This window comes from Monodelphis domestica, chromosome 1 (assembly GCF_027887165.1).
Source record: "Monodelphis domestica isolate mMonDom1 chromosome 1, mMonDom1.pri, whole genome shotgun sequence".
Classification (NCBI taxonomy): domain Eukaryota; kingdom Metazoa; phylum Chordata; class Mammalia; order Didelphimorphia; family Didelphidae; genus Monodelphis; species Monodelphis domestica.
This window is the reverse complement of record NC_077227.1, coordinates 738,724,583-738,736,962: the sequence shown is the minus strand read 5'-3', so window position 1 is coordinate 738,736,962 and position 12,380 is coordinate 738,724,583. Positions and strand designations below refer to the sequence as shown.

The 12,380-nt window shown below is 37.1% G+C and overlaps 1 long non-coding RNA gene across 1 annotated transcript in view; it reads left to right on the top strand.

The window, feature by feature from the left end:
- Window positions 1-12,380, top strand: part of LOC130456834 (uncharacterized) — a 44,998-nt gene that overhangs the window by 25,323 nt on the left and 7,295 nt on the right. Inside the window, exon 2 of the long non-coding RNA XR_008915849.1 lies at window positions 9,233-9,295. This is a non-coding gene — a long non-coding RNA (uncharacterized LOC130456834). The remainder of the gene's footprint in view (window positions 1-9,232; window positions 9,296-12,380) is intronic.

Sequence of the window (12,380 nt, the reverse complement as noted above, 5' to 3'; positions counted from 1 at the left end):
AAATAAAAAAATAAATACATTTTTAAAAAGAATGGATCTGGTCATCAACAGATATTTTTTAATTAAAAGACAAGAGAAAGGCTGGATAATGAGCAAGCAACAACAAAAAAGAAACAACACAGAAAGTTATTTTGGGGGCAGGAGAAACCAAACCACAAACTCAGAAGAAGACAACAAAGTAAATTCTGCTGCATGCAGTCCCAAACTAAAAAAAAAATTACTGGAGAAGCTCAAAAAGGATTTTAAAAATCAACCAAGAGAGGTAAAATTAGAAATAGGGAAAGAAATGAGAGTGATGCAAGAAAAAGGAGTCAACAGTTTAGTAAATAAGGCATCAAAATTGCTGAAGAAAAATAACATCTTTAAAAAAAAGAATAGGTCAATTATAAAAGTGGTAAAGAAATCCATTGAAGAAAAGAACTTCTTCAAAGGAAGAATTGGCCACAGGAGGGGAATATGGACAAGGAAATACAAAAGCTGAGTGAAGAAAAATGTTTCTGAAAATTGATAAAATGTAATCTAATGACTCCACAATACATTGAGAAATAATAAAACTAAGCCAAAAGAATGAAAAAGTAGAAGAAATTGTCAAATATCCACAACTGACCTGAAAAAGAGATCTAGCAGAGATATTATAAAAGTTACTGGACTCTCTGAAAGTCATGATAAAAAAAAAGAGCCTAGACAACATCTTTCAAGAAATTATCAAGGAAAATTCCACTAACATTCTACAAGCAAAAGATAAAATAGAAATGAAAAGAATCCACTGATGACTTGCTTAAAGAGATCCCCAAATAAATAGCCAAATTCCAGAAACACCAGGTGAAGGAGAAAATATTATAAATAGCAAAAAAAAATTTAATATCCTAAAACCACAGTTAGAAAAACACAGGACTTAGTAGCTTCTCCATTAAAGCATCAGAGGGCCTGGAATATGTTATTCCAGAGGATAAAGGAGCTAGGGCAATAACCAAAAATAACCCAACTATCAAAACTGAGTATAACCCTTTATGGGGAGAAATGGGTATTCAATGAAATAAAATATTTTCAACCACTTCTGATGAAAACAACTACAGCTCAGTAGAAAATTTTATTCTCAATCATAAGACTCAAGAAGCATAAACGGGTAAACAAGAAAGAGAAATCATAAAAGATTCAATAAGATTAAACGGTTTACATAAATACATGCATAGATGATTCTTGTAATGCCAAAGAACTTTGTCATTATTAAGGTAGTTTAAAAGAGTATTCATAGACAGAGGGCAAGAGTATGAATTGAAAAAGATGAGTTGATATTAAAAAAATAAAATGAAATGGTGAGAAATAGAAATGCATTGTGAAAGGAGAAAAGGAGAAATAGAATGGAGTGTGTAAAGAGCTTCTACAGTTAAGGGGAGGATAGGGAGATTGGGAAGGGAGTTATTGAACCTTATTCTTATTGGAATTCTCTCAAAGAAAGAAGAATAGATACATTCAATTGGGCATAGAAATCTAATTTGCTCTACATGTAAGTAGGATAGAAAGGGAAGGCATTAGAGGGGAGGACAAATTGGGGTAGATAGTTGTCAGAAGCAAAACATTTTTGAGGATCATTAGGATGAAAGAAGAGAAAGTAAAATAAATTGTGTGAGAAATAGAATGTAAGCTAACATACAATTATCATAATGATGAAAAAAATTTATAGGTCTCTCTAATAAAGAGAGATAAATAAATAAATTTTATTTCTAAAAAACATAAAGAAATTAGTCAAATGTATAAGAATACAGGTAATTCTCCAACTGACAAATGATCAAAGAATGCATATATATATATATATATATATATATGTGTGTGTGTGTGTGTGTGTGTGTGTGTGTATATGAATATATATATAGGCAGTTCTTAGAAAAATTCATTAAAGCTACCTTTTTATTACATAAAAAACATTCTGGAGCACTATATTTAGGGAAATGCAAATTAAAATAAATCTGAAGTACCACCCCACACCTATCAGACTGGCTACAATACCAAAAAAAGAAAATGATAACATTTGGAGAACATGTGGGAAAATGAGACACTAATGCACTGTTGGAGCAGTTATGAACCAATTCTATCATTCTGGAGAACAATTGGAATCTATGCCCAAAGGACTAGAAAACAGTATATAGCCCTTTTACCCAGCAATACCACTACTAGGTTTGTATCCCAAAGATACTAAAAAAACATGGAAAAAAGAACTATATGTACGAAAATATTTGTAGCAGTTCTTTTTGTGGTAGAAAAGAACTAGAAAGTGAGGGAATACTCATTAATTGAGGAATGACATTAAGTCATGGTATGTAATTGTAATGGAATATTCTTATGCTATAAGAAATGACAAGCAGGAGGATTTCAGAAAAACCTGGCAAGACTTATAGAAATTAATGCAGAGTGAAATAAGCAGAACCAAAAAAAAAACAGTGTACATAGTAACAACAATATTGTATGATCAACAACTGTGAATAATTTATTCTTGGTGCTATGATTAAAATTCTCTGGAGACTATCTTAATTTATAATTATTAAATAACAAAAGTAGACCATCTCCCAAGATTCTAGGGAGGACTCCACCTATTGCCTCAGAGAGATATGATTCAGAGATTCAGAAGTAAGATCTTTTATTTAAAATCAAAAGGTTATCTCAGGGTGCCAAAAATGGTACAGAGTAGTGTTAAATTTCCTTAATCCATCCCAATTCATCTGGAGACATATGAGTCTCCTCAGTCAATCATTCCATATATAATATCTCTACATTATTCAGGATTGTCTCACCAGGATGCATAGGGTTCCAAAATTATTACACATTTTGTGGAGGGTCTCACTATATTTGGGGTGTTTCTAAAACATTACAAAATTATTGATAGATAGATGCATTGACAAGGAATCATTGGGGCCATTCCCTTTTTTTTGGCACAAAGGTTTTACAATCAGAATAAAATATTGACTTATAAAGAGAACTGTAGGGGATGGATGACCCAATCTCCACTGTTTAGTTCATTATATCCAAAGGCTCACTCAGAGTCTAAGGATGTAGTGTCTGCTTTCTGGAAGCATCTTCTATTGCTACCATTTTTTTAGTTTGTCTAAAATCACGATGATCCTGATAGTATGTTCTCTGGAAGATGTGCTTTCCTTGACCAGGTCACTAGCAATATCTTCCCCTAAATTTGCTTTTAAAAATAGTAATCTATGAATCTTTTGGATATCTCCACAATCCCCCCTCAGGAGGATGAGACTAGGATCTAACCCTATACCCAACATATATAACCTGATGAGAGCAAAAAGAATATTCCAAAATGATGTATATCCTTTTATAATAACAATAGATGTTGTATAGGATGATTTGGCTAATTTAATTATTTAAGAGTGCATTAAATAAGTCATCCAAATAATATATAAATTATCTTCCCCTAAAACAAGAGAAAAATATATATATACAAAAAATTATAACAAGCCTCTCATACTTATCCATTTACTAGTGGAGATAGCTTAAGTCCTATGAGCAAGTAAGTGAGTTAAAATAATATTGCAGTTGCCTAAAATCTGCCATGACTAAAGAAAATTGCCATTACAAATAAAAAGAGGGGCAAAAATATGACAAAAGGTCAATGTGATCCCTTAGTCTGATTTCAACTCCATATAAGAGTCATAGGAATAGCAAGTAAGAGTAAAAACTAAGTGAGAATGTTCTCTCTAAGAGGAGATGTCATATCAGGGGACAAATCAGTAAAGTCCTACTTTAGTCTTGGCTTAGAGCTGGCTAAAGGAACACTAGTGATCCTGAGGTCTGGCTCAGAGGTAGACCAGCCAGCTCAGAGAGGAGACTGCTAAGGGAATGGCCAGACACGTGCAGCTGGTGCCTTTTTTTAATTTGGCCTGCTTTTTTGTTATTTAGTAAGTGATTATAAATTAAGATATAGTCTCCACAGAATTTTAAACATAATATTAGCAATACAATCATCTTAGACAATCCCAAAGGACTCATGATGAAAAAATCTCAGTTCCTTTCAGAGAAAGAACTGATGGAGTCTGAATCCTGACAAAAACATATTATATTATACTTCCTTCATTTTTTATTTTGGGGTTTTCTTACATAAAAGGACTAACATGGAAAAATGTTTTACCTGATTTCCCATGTAAAATCTATATCAGATTACTTACTATCTCAGAACAGGAAGGGTAACCAGAGAGGAAGAGGAATCATAAATCAAGTTTTTAATTGTTAAAAATTGTTTTTTTACATGTAACTGGGGAAAATAAAATATTATCCCCAGAAAGGCCTCTTTGAAAACATGCATAGTTCAGCAAAACAAATTCCCACATTGGATATATACAAAAATATCTATCTCATTCTGCATTTTAATTCCATCTACTCTCCACAGGAAATGGGTAGTATGTTTCATCTTTAGTTCTTTGAAATCAAGATTTATCTTTATAAGGATCACAGTTTTAAAATCTTTTAGTGTTGGTTGCTGTCATTTTATAAATTTTTCTCCTGCCTCTACTCACCTTGCTCTCCAACAATCTATACAAATCTTCCCAGTTTCCTCAGATCACCATTTCATATGGTGCAATAATATTAAATTATATGCATATGCCATCACTTATTTAGTCATTTCCCAGTAGGTAGATATAATTTCCAATACCTGGATGCTATGAAAAGAGCTACTATAAATCCTGTTGTACATAAGGGTCCCTTTCATCTTTTTCTAAATCTCTTTGGGGGTAAAAGACTAATATTATTATTGATGGACAGAGAAGCAGGTTTAGTGACTTCGGGGACTTAGTTCCAAATTGCTTTCCACATGGCCTGGACCAGTTCACATCTTCATGAACAGTGTATGATTATATGCATGTTAAGCCTCTAACATTTCTCACCTACCTCTCATCATCTTTGCCAATCTGACAGATGTGAGGTAGAACTTTGGAGCTGTTTTCTTTTCATTTTTCTAATCATGAATAATTTGGAATCTTTTTTCTTGTAGTTGTTGATAACTTGGGTTTCTGCCTTTGTAAATTGTTTGTTCATTTTCTTTGTCCATTTGCCCACTAGGGAATGGCTCTTGGTCACAAATTTGAATCATTTACTCCTATATGTTGAATATGAGATCTTTACCAAAGATTTTTTCCAGTTTTCAGAAGCAGCCTTTCTTGTTCATATATCCTAGAACGCTCTCCTGAATGACTCAGCTTCGCTGATGCCAAACACATTTATAGTCACTATTTGGGGAAGGCAAGCAGTTGGCCAAAGTTCTCCTGTTTCTGAGATAACAAAAATAAAATAAATATACAATCCCAGTTGACCCCAAATGACCCAAAACTTTTCTTGCCCAATAGCCCCTAGGAGCTGTCCTCTGGTTTAGAAGTATAGGAGGGTGTGAGTAGAGGTGGGGAGTTTGGCTTTCAAGTCCTAACAGAATGCATGTCCTCATTTTACACCCATTCCTTCACACTTTGCAGATTTCTAGTTTGCCTTGGGCAAACAGCCAGGGCCTTGCCCAAAGTCCAGGAGTATTGGAGCAGAACCCAGGTTACCCCTCTGATCAGCCCTATACCACCTTGCCTTTACTCAGGAGCTCCTGCTCTAGGATCCACAGCAGTCTGGTCACTGATGAGTCTCTCTGCCATAGCCCCTCAATTATGGGGGAAATTCCCCTTCTGGTCCTAGAAGTCCTCAGCCCTCCTCACATGGATACACCATGAGCCTTTGCCCTTTACTCTTTTGTAAAAGGGTTCAACAGAAAAGAACAGCCCAGAGAATTTTCAAGACCTTGGTTCACTGAGTTTGCAGTAGGCAAAAATGTCGTTGGGGGCAGAGTTCTATTCCTCTTGGACTCTGTAACTTGATATGGCAAGCTTATGGGCAATTGGTCCTGAATCAAAGCCAGCTGATCCCTGCACCACTTTTGACACTGAGGAAGTTCTTGCTTTCCCTATATTAAAGGAACTGTGTGTGTGTGTGCATGCATTCATGTTGGAATAGGCATTTAGTGCCTATTCCAACATGAAATCCTGTCTTTTTTGATGGCAACAGGAGAAATAGACAATGATTCAGGAATCAATAAAGCCAGAGCACACACCAAGAGGGCATATACATCAGGAACCCATGGAGCCCAATAATAGAACAACCCATGAAGTTAGGATAACTCACACTTCCAGTGCTGCCCTGATGACAACATTCTCTAGTTATCCCATCATGGTGTTCTCTTGTCCTTGTGTCTCTCCTATTTTTTGGTCATTTTGTCATTTTGGTTGGGCACAAATTTAGGGTTAGGGTTAAATTTCTTCTCCATTAGGAGTTGTCTTACCTCCACTGAGCATTTCTGCTGACATTAAGCTTTTATCTGGTACCATCTTCTGGGCATTAACTGCTTTGGGGTCTTTGCTCCCATCCATGGTCGTGTTGTAGTTAACAAGTCTCTTCCTGTCTACAATCTCTTATTGCATAAACAATCCTAATAGGACACTGAATAAAAACGTGCAAAATATTCTTTTGGGTAATATTAAATCAATTCTTCTACTTCTTTTGTCTGGTACTGCTTCATAATCCATGGTCTGAGACAAGTATATGACTAGGGTTAGAAAATTCATTGTAATTCCTACTACCTCCTTAATTCTGAGATGTCCCCTAAACTTATTTGGGGAATTCTTCACCCAGATCCTCACAGGAGCTCTGGGGAACCTTAAGGAGTAATGCTTACCTCATTCTCAAAATTCATTTTGAAGTCAAGACAAGAAGAGAAGACCAAGTGAAATCATCAAGTCTAATATTTCTGTAAATACCTACAATGACAGAATGTCATGTAGGTGGTTGGATCTAGAGTGAGAAGACCCTAGCCCAAAGTGAAGTTCTATGATGAGTCAATAGTTGAAGCATGTTTTTAAAGCTTGGAAGTTAGAACCAGAATGATCCTTCACATCTTTCATGTCAGGAAGACAGAAAACTAAAAAGCCCCAGGTGTCTAGTGAGCCTGTTATCAGGTTTTGAAACAAGCTTCATCCCTTATAAATCCAGAAAAACATGACAAGCATTTTCCAAAATTAAAGATCAGCAGATCCACATAAGAAGAACCCAAATTAATGTGGGTAGTTGTACATTACAGTTAACTATCACCTTACTGGAAGAGGTAGGGATAAGGAAAACAAGGAAAATGGATTGTGTGTGTGGGAGGGGGGCTCCCAAACTAGTGAACCAGCAGGTATACACTCTGAGGCATGCCAGGTTGTCTAGGAAGGAATTTCAGCATTTTATCTACACAGTAGGTTTGACATGATTCCTATGGCAAATGGTGATGAATCAGTGAATGAAAGCCTTTATTCAACACTATGTGCTAAGCCCTGGGCTAACAAAAAGATAATAACACAAATATTGTCCTTTCCTTCAAAGAATTTACATTCTAATAGGGCCCCAAGATCAATACCACTTCCCCTGGTATCTCTCAGAGGGAGAAGAATACCCAGCTTACAAGGTTTTTAAGGTATAAAAAAGTGATTTAGACTCCTCTTCACCAGGACTAGTTAATTATCTGACCAGTAGAGACCAAAGGTCATTAGTGACATCTGGTTTTAACAAATGCATTAGAGTTGACAAAGCAATTTTCTCCTAATAGTCTTGTCAGATAGGGTAATTTATATCCTTATTTTATGCATGAGGGAATTGGAGTTTGGAGAGGTTAATATGTTTGCCTAGAGTCACAAATTTAGTTAGCTGAAGAACCAAGGTGATGGGTTCACTGGACTTAAAACTAGAGAGGACTTTGATGCTGGGAGCCATCAGGCCACAATATCTTGACAAGGTCACTTATGGTAGCTAAGGAGGCCACAGAGTGGCCCTTGGCAAGATGTGATTGTCCACTCAGTCCCCTTTGCATGACCTCTCTCATTAACATCCCTTACCTATGGAATTGACATGATTGCTATTCCCCCTAACCTCAGAAGGAATAATGCAAGAGAAAAATACCTGCACTCTAATTCTCCAAAACATCACCCAAAAATCAGACTCTCAAACCCAATCCCAAAAGACTCCCATGGGTTAACTTTTACTTAGGTACATAATTCCTAGCAAGACCATAGCTACAAGCCAAGCCCATAACTTTCCCACTCACAGAAACTTATTCTCATGAAGTCAGCACACAAATCAATCATAAAGACCCATACAAAATGTGCATGCACACCAAGCTTCATCATGCCTCAGTGACTTGATTCCTCCCATTGAGAAACTCCCTAACAAACCCTGAAAAAATGATCAGTCTAATATTAAGTCTGAATTGTGTTCCCAGTACCTCTCAATCTCAATGTTATAATTGTTGAATTGTCTTTAAGAATTTCTGAATGATTATTTCTTTTTATTAAAAGTAATAAGTAAATTTCCTTGATTGTTTGTAAGCTCAAGCTCCTCACAGAGTAATGAGAAAAGTAAACCACCTGTGATGAAATCATTTATCTTGTGTGAAACCTTTATTCTGTCAGGAATTGTAATCACAATACAAAAATATAGAATATTAATCAAGTGATTTGTTAAAAGTTAATGTATCACTTTTCCAGTTATCTCTATTTAGACATGTGCATAAAGTAATGTATCCGTGTGCCAAAAAAAATGGGTATAAAAATAAACACCAGGCCTGGGGATGGCAGAGCAGTTATCAGGTGCAAAGCATGCCCATGGACAAAAAATATATAGCTGTCTTTTTTTGTTATTTTCTTGACTGATCCATTCACCACCTGTTGGGAACCCCTGGAGTCATGAGTGAGGCTGGACCTTGCCTGTGGCACTTTGAGATCATTTAATCCAACTGTAAAGATTAAATTTAACTCTTCCCTGATTAAAACAATGAAATTAATTAACTCTCCCCTGATTGTGAAGATTAAATTGTAACCCCTGACTATTTTTAGATTTAGTCACCAAAATTGTAAATACCCTACTTAAAGTAGAGTATGGAGACCTGCCCATTTTTAGATCTAATCACCAAAAGTGTAAACATCCCAATTAATCACTGAGTGGGAGGTCTGTGACCCATGTGTGCAATAGTGGGTGATGAATCAAAATCAACTGACTGCCTTCTGGGTAGTCCTAGAGCAGAGTGTTAACTGTGATTGGTAGACGTAAAATTAGGGGAAGACACAGGAAGTGATACAAGAGAAAATGTCTTTAAAAGGGAGTGATGACTTCCTGAAGGAATTAAATTAAATTAAATTCTTTATGCTTTCAAATTGAGGCTGGTGAAGAGAGACAGAAGGATCTGCTGGACCTAAGACCCTGTTCCTTTGACTGACACATGGTGAGTGAAAAGCTAAATCTTAACTGCTGGAGTTTTTTGAAGAGACTTCCCCAGGTCCTGAGCTACAAGGGCTGAAGTCTATCCAGTTAAGGACTAAACTCCCCTGCCTGGGTTGAGCCAAGGGGCTGGAGATAAATTACTTAGTGCTTAGGCTAAATATCTGACCTTATCCTTTCTCTGATTTCTTACTTCACTCTTTCTACATTTTGTAAATAAATTATAAATAAATCTCTAGAATTAATTAAATTCCTGGCAACCACTCTTAAACAATCAAGTTCAACCCTTTCAAAAATAACCCCTTTTCTCCCTCATACAACTTTCATTTTATATATGGGAAACTAAGAACTACAAATTGATATGATTTTCCCCAGATCACACACAGCTTAATCCAAACCCCCTGTCTCTAAATGGCCTCTTAATCTTTAGCATCATTCTGTAAGGTTCACTCAGGAGAAGAAATAGAGCTGATCTCTTTACAAATGGGGCAGGTACTAAAGGCATTATTATCATCATTTTACATTTGTTGAAATTAAAGCTCAGAGGCATTAAGTGATCTGTTCATGGTCACATGGATAATAATTATCAGAGTATTTTAGCCCAAGACTTTGTGGGGAAGAGCCAAGATGGCAACTTAGAAGCACCAAAAGCTCCATCTCTCTCTCTGACAATCCTTCCACTAATATTTATAACATGCTTCAAAGATAACAGAAACCCAAATCCAACCAGTGTGAAGATTGGATTTAGCTATCTCCTGATTTTAACAATGAAGATACTTACTCTAACAAAATCATGGGGGATTGTGAACTTTTAAATTACTCCACCCTAGTTAGATAAAGTTGTAATCTCCTGATTGAACAATGAAGGTGCTTAGTTCTCACCTTATAGTGAAGCGAGAACTTTAAGCTAAATCTATTTTAGATCTTAATAGAAAAAGATGTTAAGTAACTATAAAGGTTAAATTAATCACAAAAAGGTCAAGTAACTAACAAAAAGTGAACTTAACAAAGAAGTGTTAAGTAACTCTAAAGATATAATCTAATCAAAAGAAGATGAGAACTAAAAGTATGGGTAGTCCTGGAGAAAAAAAGCCTTTGAGGTGATTGGTAGATGTGCAAATTTGGAGGAGGAAATACAAGGGTGAAAGATCTATATATTGGCTCATTTCATCTCTCCTGTACCTTTTCGACAAAAAGTTGGCTGGTAGCAGCTTGCTGAGCCTTCCAGCATCTTAGCTTGGCTACAAGCTATTTGTCCAGTTCGGTGGTGAGTTTCTGACCGAGTTTCCTCCTTTACTTTCCAACTTCATCCTCTTAGAAGCCTCTAATCTTCTTAAGAGACCTAGAGGCTGGGATTTTAAACTCCCCCAGGCACAGACCATGTGCGAGAAATCCTATATCCCCTTCTTTCCTTCTCCTTAAATTCCTTCCCTCTATATTAATTAAATTACCATGAAATTCCAGCCTGACTTGGGTATTTCATTTGGGATTTCCCCTGGTGACCAATTAAATCTAGATTTTAAGTCACAACTCTAAAATTATCTTTACACCATGAGAGGAGGACTTGGGACTCTTCTAAGGAAAACATCATAAAAGGTGAGCACAGGGAGGCTATTTTCATGAGATAAAGGACAGAAAGTCAAACTGAATACCCTCCCCTACCCATCACCAGTGATCTGTGATCAGATCAGACCATCAGCCTGTGAGTGCCCAGGCTATCAACTGCAGCTGCAAAAGAGTGTTTCTCTCTGACTCACCACACATGATCCAGGACTCTGATAGCAGCTAGTAGAGAGGAAATTGGTGGGTGCTATAGGGAAGGACCCCCTCCCCCACCCATCTCTCTGAGATCTGCAATCAGATCTGGCTATCTGAGTGAGCACAGAGAAGAATTTGCCCCAGGACAGGCTAACTCATGTATTAATAGGTCATTTGTGTTACTATTTGTTGTTGAACTAACTAACTGGAATGTACTCAGACTTGACTGTGACTGGAAAACTGCTACTGGTTATGGAGATAGAAATAGTTTCTTGAGAGATTCAGAGATGCTGTTACAGAGATAGAGGGATGTTGCCACAGGGGAATGCTCTGGGGTCTGCCTATAATCTCTATTGATGACTGACGGATCAATCTATTTCCTACCCTCTTCCTCCCTCTTTCTCCCTCCCTCTCTTAACCACCTCTGTAAGCCTTTTGGCTTCCTCCCTCCCCCCTGAGTGGTCTATAAAGATACTCTTTTTCCTTTCTCAGGTAAGGGGTTTATTGGGAACAAACAGGATGGGGATTGAGGTGAAGAGGATGAGGATTTCCCTAATCTAAAATAAGAATTTGAGGGATTGGGAAATCAGTCCAGTCACAAACTGTGACAGAGAGACAGTTAGAGAGATGGAGGACAACAGTTTAAAATCTTCTTTGCTTCTCCACAAAGCCACCAAGGTCTCTCAGCCTAATTTCAGAAGCCCCCCTCAAGGGTCCTTCAGCCTGGGACAGAAATAAGATCAGTTCAGCTTCTTCCCTCTCAGCCAGTCACCAAGAAAAATTTCTCCTTCAACCTGGCTTTCCTCCAACTCTTGGTCAGTCAAATCTCAGAGAGAGAGACAAAAACAAATCCCCCTGGTCAGCTTCAACTCCCAGAGCCAGAGCCAGTTTTTCCAGTTTTTCCCCAGGTCAGCTTTAACTGCCTCTTCCTCATGGGAACATTCCACTTGGAACTGTAAAGATTAAAATTTAGGAATATGGGGAGACTGAGGCAGGTAGAAATTAGTTTCTCTCTGCAAGAAGTATTATATTTTTTAGAGGTTTATTAAAGGTTAAAGATTAAAGAATATACAAGTAAGAAACATGTGCCTAGGCCAGAGGCCGAGACAAAATAACCTCACATCACGCAAGAGATGCGCCTGCTCCAAAACGGAAGTCCAAAAGATCCCCAAAAACCTTTGCCACCAGCTTAAATCCTTCCTCGATCTCAGCCCACCTCAGAATTCCCGTGAGATTACAAAGCATTTTGGGGAAGTGGAGCAAAGGCTTGTGGGAATTGTAGTCCTGTGTTCGAGTCTATTTTTTACAGAACCTTCTCCTTGATTTTGCAG